The sequence below is a fragment of the Hippopotamus amphibius genome, chromosome 12 (genome assembly GCF_030028045.1).
Source record: "Hippopotamus amphibius kiboko isolate mHipAmp2 chromosome 12, mHipAmp2.hap2, whole genome shotgun sequence".
Classification (NCBI taxonomy): domain Eukaryota; kingdom Metazoa; phylum Chordata; class Mammalia; order Artiodactyla; family Hippopotamidae; genus Hippopotamus; species Hippopotamus amphibius.
In genome coordinates this window covers 54,026,242-54,037,771 of record NC_080197.1, presented here as the reverse complement: position 1 = coordinate 54,037,771, position 11,530 = coordinate 54,026,242, and the positions used below count along the sequence as shown (strand labels likewise).

Sequence of the window (11,530 nt, the reverse complement as noted above, 5' to 3'; positions counted from 1 at the left end):
ATGTCCACAGTAGGCCAAAAATGCTCGTAGCCAGTAGCACATCCACTTTCTGTACCTGAATTTGCTTGCCACAGCCATTCCCAACCTGTTTATGCAGTTTTACATGATACTGAATTCATAATTTGATTATTAAGTAAATTATGAAATATGATGATGAAAAGACTCAATTTCTATGAAAATAAAGCTGAATATGTACATAGACAAGTTGCTTAAAAAATAATAAGCTAATTAGATACAGAAATACTAAAGACTGGGGTGGAAAATCATAAAAATCTAGAAGGATTTTGCACTCAGATTTCTTTGAAATGGCTTTAAATTCTCTGTAAAGAATTGAAAACTAAAAATCAAAGATGATTCATTATATGCAGGGTTTATATAAGAAACATCACAGAAAATTATAGTCAGCAGATCCTTATTCAAAGGAAAAGCCTTGGTCCTATAACAAAACATTTATGAAATATACACAGTATGTTTTAAGAGAAAATGTTTAAAATATTCATGTAACTTTTCTTTACAGTTCATCAGACTTTTTGATTAATTGGTACAAACAACAGTGGAAAAAACTTAAAGTGTAACAGTCCCAAAAAAGAGAAACAAGGATACTAGGAGGGACTTCAGGATGCTACTGTGTAAGGCATGATTAAAGATTAAAATTTAGGTCTGAAAAGGTGAAAGCTGAAAGGGGCTATGACCCAAGCCAACAAAATCAGCAACAGCATGAACAAAATAGACCCGAATTTGTTTACCAAGCCCAGAAATGCTGGATAAAGGCAGCCTCTAATAGGCAATTTTTTATTGCTAAAAAATCATCCCCACCAAAAAAAAAAAAAAAGAAAGAAAAGAAAGAAAGAAAAAAATCACCCCCACTAGAAAATCAGCTCCATGAAAAGCAAGGACCTTACCTGTTTTTGCTCACTCATCTACCCTCCTCACTAACTGAGGCCTGGGATGCCTGGAATGAAGTAAGCCCTCAATAATTCTTTACTTAAGGTTGGATCAATCAGTCAAATGAGCTAGCCTCAACACTCTCTGACATTTACAAAAGAAGGAATATCCTTGAAATTCAAGCAATGTAACCTTAAGATAAGCAGAGGACAGTGTGACTTGACTCATCAAAAAATAAACTTGAGATCCACGCATCCCTCAATTTTCCAGTGTTCTCTCTCACCCCCTTCCTCTGGGGACCCTGCTCTATAGTTTTACTGATTTCTCACCATTTCTCAGGACTTTGACCCTGTTCTCTTAGGCTGAAGTGCTCCCTTCCCTTCTCCTTTCTTCATCTATTAAAATTCTATGCCTCAAAAGAAGATCAATGAATAGAATGGCCGATGAGCACATGAAAAGATGCTCAGCATCATTAGTCATTTGGGAAATGCAAATCAAAACCACAATGAGATGTCACTTCACATTCACTAGGATTAGGCTAAAATTCAAATAAACAAAAAACCCCAGGGAATCCCCTGGAGGTCCAGTGGTTAGGACTCCCGCACTCTCACTGCCAAGGGCCCTAGTCAATCTCCGGTCGGGGAATTAAAACCCCACAAGCCGAGCAAGAAGGCCAAAAAAACTCACCAAAAACCAAAAAACAAGAACACGTGTTGGCGAGGATGTGGAGAAACTGGAATCCTTGTACACTGCTGGTAGGAATGTAAAACAACAGTACCTTAGAAAATAGTCCGACAGTTCTTCAACCCAACAATTCCACTCCCAATTTCAATACCCGAGATTATTGAAAATATGTATCCCCCCAAAACCTTGTACATGAATATTCACAACAGCATTATTCATAATAGTCAAAATGCAGAAACACTCAAATATCCATCAACTTATGAGTAGAAAAATAAAATATAATATTTCCAGTACAACGGAATAATGTTTGGCAATACAAAGGAATGAAGTACTAACATGTATCATAACACAGATGAACCCCGAAAATATTCTGCTAAGTGAGAAAAGTCAGACACATACTGTATGATTTCATTTATATGGATTTGTGCAGAATAGGCAAATCTCTACACATAGAAAGTAGATTTGTAGTTGCCAGGAGCTGAGAGGAAGGGAGAATAGGTAGTCAACACAGATATGGAGTTTCTTTTTTAGGATAATGAAAATGTTCTAAAGTTGATTTGTGCTTATGGTTTCATAACCCTGTGAATATACTAAAAGCCATTGAATTGTTTTCTTTAAATGGTATGTTTGGTACGTGTAGCACATGTGAGTCACATCTCAAACTGTGTTAATAAGCCCCATGCATACTTTAAGGGCAAGTTCAAATATGATCCTCCCCCATTTCTCACCTTACCTAACAAAAATTAATAATTTCTTTTATACTGCCAAACCAATTGTTATTATAGTCCATTAGTTATCTATTACCTATATTAGAGCACAAGCTCTGAACAGTAAAAACTCCTTACTCTTCTTTGCATCCACTTTCTCAGGACCTAACGCGGGGCATTACCCAGAGGAGCAGTGTATTCTTTAGTATACTACAGAATTAATTTCCTTCGAAGAGTGACATAGGCAAATAATATGAATGAAATTAAACACATTGAGTCAAATTTACCTGTTAAAAAGCCACAAATGGTGAAGTGTTATTCTGGGATTCGTCTCTTCAAGTGATAACATGGATGGGGTGGGAAGTTCTGATGGCAGAAGAAAATGGACTAGATAGGTATACTCTGCATTTTTTAAGCAGACTATCTACTGGGGACTAACGTAAAGTTAGATACATTCATCTAAAGTTCTTTCACGTTTACTCAACAAATATTGTGATCTTATGAACATAAGGTCACAGGATGAGTCTGTGAACAAAAAACAAAGATTTCTGCCTTGTGGTGCCTGTATTTCAGGTAGGAGAAGCAGACAATGAAAAATAAATTTAATAAGCAAGTTACGTGGTGTGTGAGAAAGTAATAAGTGCTGTGGAAAAACACAACAGTAAAGCAATGTTGGGAGATGGGACGTGGGGGAGGGGAGGAAAGTTGGAATTTTAAAAACAGTCTTGTGGAAAGGCCTCATTGAGAAGAAGACATCTGAGCAAGATCTGGAGGGGGGGGGGGCGGGGGGGGAGCGGGCCAAAGGCTACGGGGGAAGAGCATTCCGGGCAATGGGGCAGCTAGAGCAAAGGTTCCAAGACTGGAACAAGCCCAGGCTGTTCAGGAAGCAGCATGGCAGTCTGTGAGAAGGCAGCACAGGGAGTGAGGGGTGAGTGGGAGGGGAAAAGGCTACACAGGTCTCAGGAACCAGACCACAGGAGGGCTTTGGCTTTTCCTCTGAACAAAATGGGGGCCACAGACTGCACAGAGTACTGTGCTCCAAGTTAATGTTTTAAAAGAATATCTGGCAGTTGTACTAAAAATACTCTTTTTTTAAAATTTATTTTATTGGCTGTGTGGGGTCTTTTTTGCTGTGCACGGGCTTTCTTTTCAGTTGCGGTGAGTGGGGGCTACTCTTCGTTGTGGTGCACGGGCTCCTCATTGCCGTGGTTTCTCTTGTTGCGGAGCATGGGCTCTAGGCACATAAGCTTCAGTAGTTGCAGCACATGGGCTCAATAGTTGTGGCACACGGGCTTAGTTGCTCCGCAGCATGTGAGATCTTCCTGGAGCAGGGATCAAACCCGTGTCCCCTGCATTGGCAGGGGGATTCTCAACCACTGCGCCACCTAGGAAGCCCAAAATACTCTTTACACAACACCACCTATGTGGTATTCTTGCCAAAAAATGTTTAGCCTGAACGTAACCATGAGAAAACAATCAGGTAAATCCAGAATATGGGAAATTCTACAAAGCAACAGTCCTGGACTCTTTAAAACAGTCAATGTCATGAAAACCAAAACAAACAAACAAAGGTGAGGGGGACTATTTTAGATTACAAGAGCCCTAACAACCAAGCGAAATGAACAAGCTAGACTGAAATCCTTAAAAGGGGTGTGTATTAGTTTCCTACAGCTGCTGTAACAAATTATGACCACTGAAATTTAACGCCTCACAACTCTGAAGGCCAGAAGTCAGAAATCAGTATCAGGGCTTCCCTGGTGGTGCAGTGGTTAAGAATCTGCCTGGCAACGCAGGGGACATGGGTTCAAGCCCTGGTCTGGGAAGATTCCACATGCCACGGAGCAACTAACCCCGTGTGCCACAACTACTGAGCATGCACTCTAGAGCCCGCGAACCACAACTACTCTAGCCTGCAAGCCTAGAGCCCGTGCTCTTCAACAAGAGAAGCCACCACAATGAGAAGCCTGCGCACCACAGCAAAGAGCAGCCTCCACTCGCCCCCGCTGGCTGCAGCCAGAGAAAGCCCTCGAGCAGAACAAAGTCCCAATGCAACCAATAAAATAAATAAATAAATTCATAAAAAGAAAAAAAAGAAAGAAATCAGTATCACTGGGCTGAAAGTAAGGTGTTGCAGGGGTTGCACTCCTTCTGGAGGCTTTAGAGGAAAATCTGCTCCTTGCTTCTGGTGGCTGCTGGCATTCCTTGGCTTGTTGGCTATATGACTGCAATATTTACCTCTGCCTTTACATCACTTCCTCCTGAATACGTGTGTGTGCCTGTGTGCGTGCCTGCGTGTGTGTGTGTGTGTGTGTGTGTGTGTGTGTGTGTGTGTGTGTGTGTGTGAAATCTCTCTCTGCCTCCCTCTTATAGAGACACATGTGAAAGCATTTAGAGTCCACCAGGATAATCCAGGATAATCTCTCCATCTCAAAATCCTGAATTTAATAACATCCAAAAAAATACTTTTTCCCAAATAAGGTAACATTTAGGTTCCAGAAATTAGGATCTGATATTTTAGAAGGCTATTATTCTGCCTACTACAGAAGAGAAAGGTATAAGAGACATTTCTTAGACATTAGATGATACTGAAATTTACATTAATTTTCTTAGGTGTGATAACAGGATTGTAGTTACAGGATACTATCCTTGTTCTTAAGGGTTATATATTGAAAGAATCAGATATGAACTTTCATAAAAGGTGTAACTTGCTTTCAAATTGTATAACAAAAACAAATACAGAGAGAGAAAGAGAGAGAACACTCACTAGATAACATGCAAATGTAGCAAAATGTTACCAACAGTGAATCCAGCAAGATGGGTTTATGGGTTTTTTTATACTATTCTTTCAGCTTTTCTACAGATTTGATATTTTTCAAAATAAGAATTTGCAGGAAAAAAATTTCTAAGTATTGACTAGAGGGGACAAAGGAAGAAGCGGAAGACCATCCATAATCTAGGCAAGAAATGATAGTAACTCTAACCAGGGTAGTAGCAGTGCAGTTAGTGAGATGTGGTTAGAGTCTGAATATATTTTGAAGGTTGAGGCAATAATTAATTACTAATAGACTAAACAAAGTGTGAAGTGTGAGAGAAAGAGAGGAATCAGGAATGACTCGAAGGCTCTAAGACTACCTTACCATCAACTGAGAAGAAGATTACTTTTTAGGGGAAGTAACAGAATTCCAGTTTGGGACACATTAATTTTGAGATGCTAATTCAAAATGGTGATGTTAAGAGGGCAGGTAGACAAAAGTCTGGATTTCAGGAGAAAACTCTGAGCTAGAGATATAAATATAACATTTAATCAGTAGAGTGCTAATGTAAGATCATACTGAAGTCATCATATTGGACCAGATCACCAAAGGAGAAGATGGTTACAGCAATCTATAAAATCACAAAGTGGTACACATCAGGGCAGAAAAGGACCAAAGGAAATTTTATAACCTCAGTCATCCTAAGATTGGATGGAGCTATGAGCATTTCTTTAAGGAAACTGGATCCACTGAAGGAAGCAAGGACTACTTAAATGTCTTGGAAGATTTTCCGGTTCCCCCCCAATTTTACAATATATACTGCTATATAGCATTCCAAGTCCTACAAAAAGAATTAAACATCCATCACTCAAGAGAACACCTTTTAAAAAACGCCCAACACAAAATTATGCCAATTTTTATTAAGAATCCCTTATATCACGTTTTTTAAAGTAAGACAAAGAGTATACAAATATAGAAAGGATATAAAACAAGGATAGCTATATTTACCTTACCAGTAGTCACTGCTTTGAACTCTGCAGCCTCCAAAAAAATCCATTTAGCACAATTGCCCCTCTTGTATTTTATTACTGCTTCCAAATAGATGATCTAGAACTTTTGTGTTATGCAAATTACACACTATAGCACTGTAGTTCAATGTTAATGACATTTAATACAATGAGACATTAACTAAATGGAAACAGACTAGTAATATATTAAGGAGGAGTAAAAGTTTTTTTTCCCTAGTAGAAGGAACTTTATTTTATCTTTTAACTTGGGAGCAACAGTTTTTAAAAACAATATGGATAAGTTTTTTTAAAAAACAATATGGAGAGACAGGTGGACTCGCGCCCAGAGGCCCGGTCTGAAGTCTTCGTCGCCGCGGCTGCCGCCGCTCACCATCACCACTCCCAGATTGTGGGGGGGGGGGAAGATGGAGGCGCTCACCGTCGCCACCGACAGCGGGCTCAGGCCTGTGGGCTTCCCAGCGTCGGGCCGAGCTGCGGCGGAGAAAGCTGCTCATGAACTCAGAACAGCGCAACAACCCAATCATGGGCTTTCACAGGCCAGGGAGCGGCGCGGAAGAAGAAAGTCAAACAAAATCAAAGCAGCAGGGACTTCCTAGGTGGCGCAGTGGTTGAGACTCTGCCTGCCAATGCAGGGGACACGGGTTCCATCCCTGCTCCAGGAAGATCCCACATGCCGCGGAGCAACTAAGCCCACGCGCCACAACTAATGAGCCTACGCTTCAGAGCCCATGAGCCACAACTATTGAGCCTGCACTTTAGAGCTCTATTGAGCCATGTGCTGCAACTACTGAAGCCCACGCGCCTAGAGCCCGTGTTCCGCAACGAGAAGCCACGGCAATGAGGAGCCTGCGCACCACAGCAAAGAGTAGCCCCCACTCACCGCAACTAAAAAGAAAGCCCGCGCAGAGCAAAAAAAGACCCAACTCAGCCAATAAAATAAATAAATAAATTAAAAAAAAAAATCAAAGCAGCAGGGCAGTGATAAACTGAACTCCCTCACCATTCCTTCAGTTTCACAGCGAGTAGTGCTGGGTGATTCGGTCAGTACAGGAACAACTGACCAGCAGAGTGGTGTGGCGGAGGTAAACGGGACTCAGCTGGGAGACAATCTGGACTCTTTCATTAAACCTCCTGAGTGCAGTAATGATGTAAGCCTTGCGCTCCGGCAGCGGAACAGAGGGGACCTGACAGCAGACACTGTCCAAAGGGGTTCTCGTCATGGCCTAGAACAGTACCTCTCCAGATTTGAAGAAGCAATGAAGCTAAGGAAACAGCTGATTTAGTGAAAAACCCAGTCAAGAGGATGGAAATACAGCAGAAGAATTTGACTCTTTTCGAGTATTCAGATTGGTGGGATGTGCTCTTCCTGCCTTTGGAGTCAGAGCTTTTGTTTGCAAATATTTGTCCATATTTGCCCCATTTCTGACTTTACAACTTGCATACATGGGACTATACAAATATTTTCCCAAGGGTGAAAAGAAAATAAAGACAACAGTACTAACAGCTGCGCTTCTATTATCCGGAATTCCTGCTGAAGTGATAAATCGATCAGTGGATACTTATAGCAAAATGGGCCAAGTTTTCACAGATCTCTGTGCCTACTTTTCACTTTTATCTTGTCATGAACTGCTTGATTATTGGGGCGCTGAAGTACCATGAAGCCTGTAGAACTCAAAAAGAGAAGCTTACCAAAAAACAATTTCTCTTCTATATTGCAGTGTCTCTAAAGGAAGCATATTGGTTTACACCTTTATGTAATTTGTTTACTTTTCAGGGTTGTAAAACCATTTGATTAGCAATGGAATCGCAGGTTCCCTGAATGGAAAGGGTTGAGTCTCTATTAATACTGATGTGAAGATTAGAATACCAATGTCAATAATTGAATTTTCTTGTTTAATTAGAACTCCTAGTCTACACCTTTCCCTAACTTCTCAGATTTGTAATTCCTCTTTTGAGAGCTGAGCTGGTGCTTTTAGGAGAGCAGATGAATGTGGTCTCAGCCAGTCCCAAGGACTGCATCTTGTATTTGTATTGTTCTGTCCTAAGCAATGCAGCCATCTTAAAAATAAAATGAAAGAAATCAAATTGTCTAGTGTTAAGTTTCCACATCTTAACTTGGCTGAGTAAGGTAGCCATTTTTATCTTTTCTTGTTGAGTCAGTATCTTAATTTTTATTCCAGCACAGATATTTAATGGAGGAAATGATTAAGATTCACATGTGAAATTAAAAGGTATTTATGAAATCTTTATTTAATTTTAATTTATGAAAAATTTTATTACCAAACTCAGAATTGGAAATTTTTACTTTTGAGTTTTTGATATTCAGAAGTATGTTTTTTAAGCAATAGAACAGAATGATTAGATATAGAAATAGAATTTGAAGAGCTGACTGTATGCAACCCAATAGCATAAATACCCTTTTAACTAATGTGGTAACACTGTCATATTTGGAAGGTTTGTTTGAAAAGAGTATAAAGCATAGGTGTTACATCACTTGGTATTACATTTCCCTAGTTTTTTGTATCATCTGATTAATTCTTGTGATATTAAAAACATATAGACTCTTAAAAAAAACAATATGGATAAGTTTCAGGATATTTGTGAAAAGTCTCACACTGTATATGACATTTTGAACTTAGATACATTTTTCTAGAAAGAAGGTTCAAACATTTTATTACATTTTCAATGGGATCCATGATCTCAACATAGTTTAAACTTTCAGGTTTGAAAATTAACATTGCTAAGAGACCTGGAAATCAAAATAAACCACAAATTGAATGTGTCAGAATTAAAAATTTATTGAATTTTAAAAAGAGAATACATACACCTTTAAAAGCAATTACATTGATGATAAGGGAAATTTGTCAAGTTGAAGTCACGTTCAGACAGCATGAAAATTTCTAGTGAAAACATTCTCCAAAGAATTTCCATAACAGAACAAGTACATTTACCTCTGAAAACTTTAAACCTTAAAGGAACAGAAGCCTAGGACCTTAAATTTAAGTTGCTGCTCTCAGTTACCAGTGAGATTATTAGCTAATTTCCCCTGCTTCTAACATTCAGCTAAGATTCACCTCCCATTTTACTCCAGGAATCTAAAAACGGCATTTTCCCCCCAGATCTTTATTGGCATATAATTGCTTTACACTATTGTGCCAGTTTAAAAAAAGGCTTTCAAAAGAAATAGGCAAAACCGTGGAAGGTTCTGGGTAAAATGGGTAAAACATGAAAGAGAAGGAGAGGCAGAAACAGGCTTAATCATTATTTTCAACTTGGTTCAGCTCATTCAGTGTTCAAAGAAATTCACGCTTTCCTGTTAAAAAGTGTCTACTACTTTTAACATTAAACATAAAAGCTGACAAAGTCTCTTCAGTTCTTTACACAATACCTAACATTTATATTCTAACTATGTGGTAAGAATTGTTGTTAGCACTTTATTTGTATTGGCTCACTTAATCCACATGTGTGTATAAATATTTTTTATTTCATTTTGTCCTTTGCTGAGACTTAAACTCCCTGGGCTGACAAGAATTACCTGTATCACATCCTAATTATCCCCAAAGGCTCACTTTGGGGTTTGATTCAGAAGTGTGACTTCCCCAAGAAGAGCCTTCGAAGTCCTGAATCCTGGCATCAGGGCTATCACTGGTCTGGACGAAAGGTCTAGGGTGGCTCTGTTCCACCTGGAATTACATTCTTTCCAGGATGAATATCAGAATCTGATTCAGTTCAAAACTCAAATATCGAATGGACCTGCAATGGCCTTGATCTCTCCAACAGGAAACGACTTTCTATGCCCATGTCACTCATCATCATAGACAACCTAGACTTAGCCTAAAAATAAATCAAAGTAGAAAGATACTTCTAAACTACCCATTTGGGGGCCGTGAAGGTCTTCACCCTGACCTGACAGAGAATTACTTTACTCAGCTTATATTATAAAAGGCTGTATAATAATGAAAAGTGCATATTTTACAATGTTCAGTGAAAACACAGGATAAACGGATATATAAAGTAGGAGAAAAATTATATAAAATCACATTAGAAACAGGAAGGAAATACAATGAAATATTAACAATGGTTGTCGCTAAGGTTTATGCTTTTTAAAATATTTTACTTTTTTATTTCCTAGTTTTTGTTATTAACTTAGCATTAACTTGTACTTTTTAAATATTTATTCCCAAATTATAAACTACATACACATGACCTATATAATAACTAATCTAGATAGTTTGCTTTATATTAGAGTATATTTGTTTATCCCATATCAAAATGTTATTTCCTAAATAGGGTATCATTCTATAACTATTTTCTGATCATCTCCCGGAGACATTACCAAAACAAAGCTCTCTTATATTCTTTCTCCATTTTGTTTTCAACTCCTCCCTGAAAAATACATATTTAATGGGAATCAAGTTTTTATCGCTCAGAGTGTAAAATCACTCTAGATTTAAAAGCAACATTATAACTCCACATCTAAAAGCCCCTGGAATAGCAGAAAATGTCGTTGAATGTGTACTTCCTGTACACTAATTTAAGTATCTTTGTCCTATCAAAAAAGGGCAATATTTGATCGATACATTCAACAACAGCAACCAGAATCTATTATGAGTTCACAGTTTGCAAAGTGAATTTCCAAAAATATCACACTAACACATTCAAGTTTAGTTGGCAGAGACACATCTGCAATGTTTACCAGAAACAGCCTAAGACTCACACATGGAGAATGGCAGCTCCGAGTTTCTCTCCTTTCAGCAAATCTGCTTCATTAGCCATTGTGCTTTTTTCCTTCAAAGAGTTTCTCTGAGGTCACTGCCACATTGCTTCCTATTAGACAAGTCAGTACTAAGAAAGGGTGCCTAAAGCTAGACAGACATAGATATGTATATATATCATCAGTCTGTGATCCTGGCAAATTCCCATTTATTTTTGCTTGTGTTTTAACTTTTTTTTTTAAACACATTTTCAAACATTCATCTAAGGACAGAGAATAAGGGGAAAATATAATTAAACCCTATGTACCTGTCATCCAGCTTCAAAAGTTACCAATATTCTGTTATTTTATCTATCCCCCCCCAACTTTTTTAAGGGGGGGGTGAATACTGGACTACTTTAAAACACATCTTGGACATGATCAGAACTCTTGCTAGCAAACTTAAAAGCTATAAAGATACTTGTCTTCTTTCACTTAAACCTAACAATATTAAAAAAATATTTAAGGACTTCCTAGGTGGTGCAGTGGTTAAGAATCCACCTGCCAATGCAGAGGACACGGGTTCCATCCCTGCTCCAGGAAGAACCCACATGCCGTGGAGCAACTAAGCCCATGTGCCACAACTATTGAGCCCATGTGCCACAACTACTGAAGCGCACATGCCTAGAGCCCATGCTCTGCAACAAGAGAAGCCACCACAATGAGAAGCATGCACACCACAATGAGGAGTGGTCCCCGCTCTCTGCAACTAGAGAAAGC

General features: G+C 38.8%; 1 pseudogene; it reads left to right on the top strand.

The window, feature by feature from the left end:
• Positions 1-3,740: 3,740 nt before the first annotated feature.
• On the top strand, positions 3,741-7,716 carry LOC130833994 (guided entry of tail-anchored proteins factor CAMLG-like; annotated as a pseudogene).
• The last annotated feature ends 3,814 nt before the right edge of the window (positions 7,717-11,530 follow it).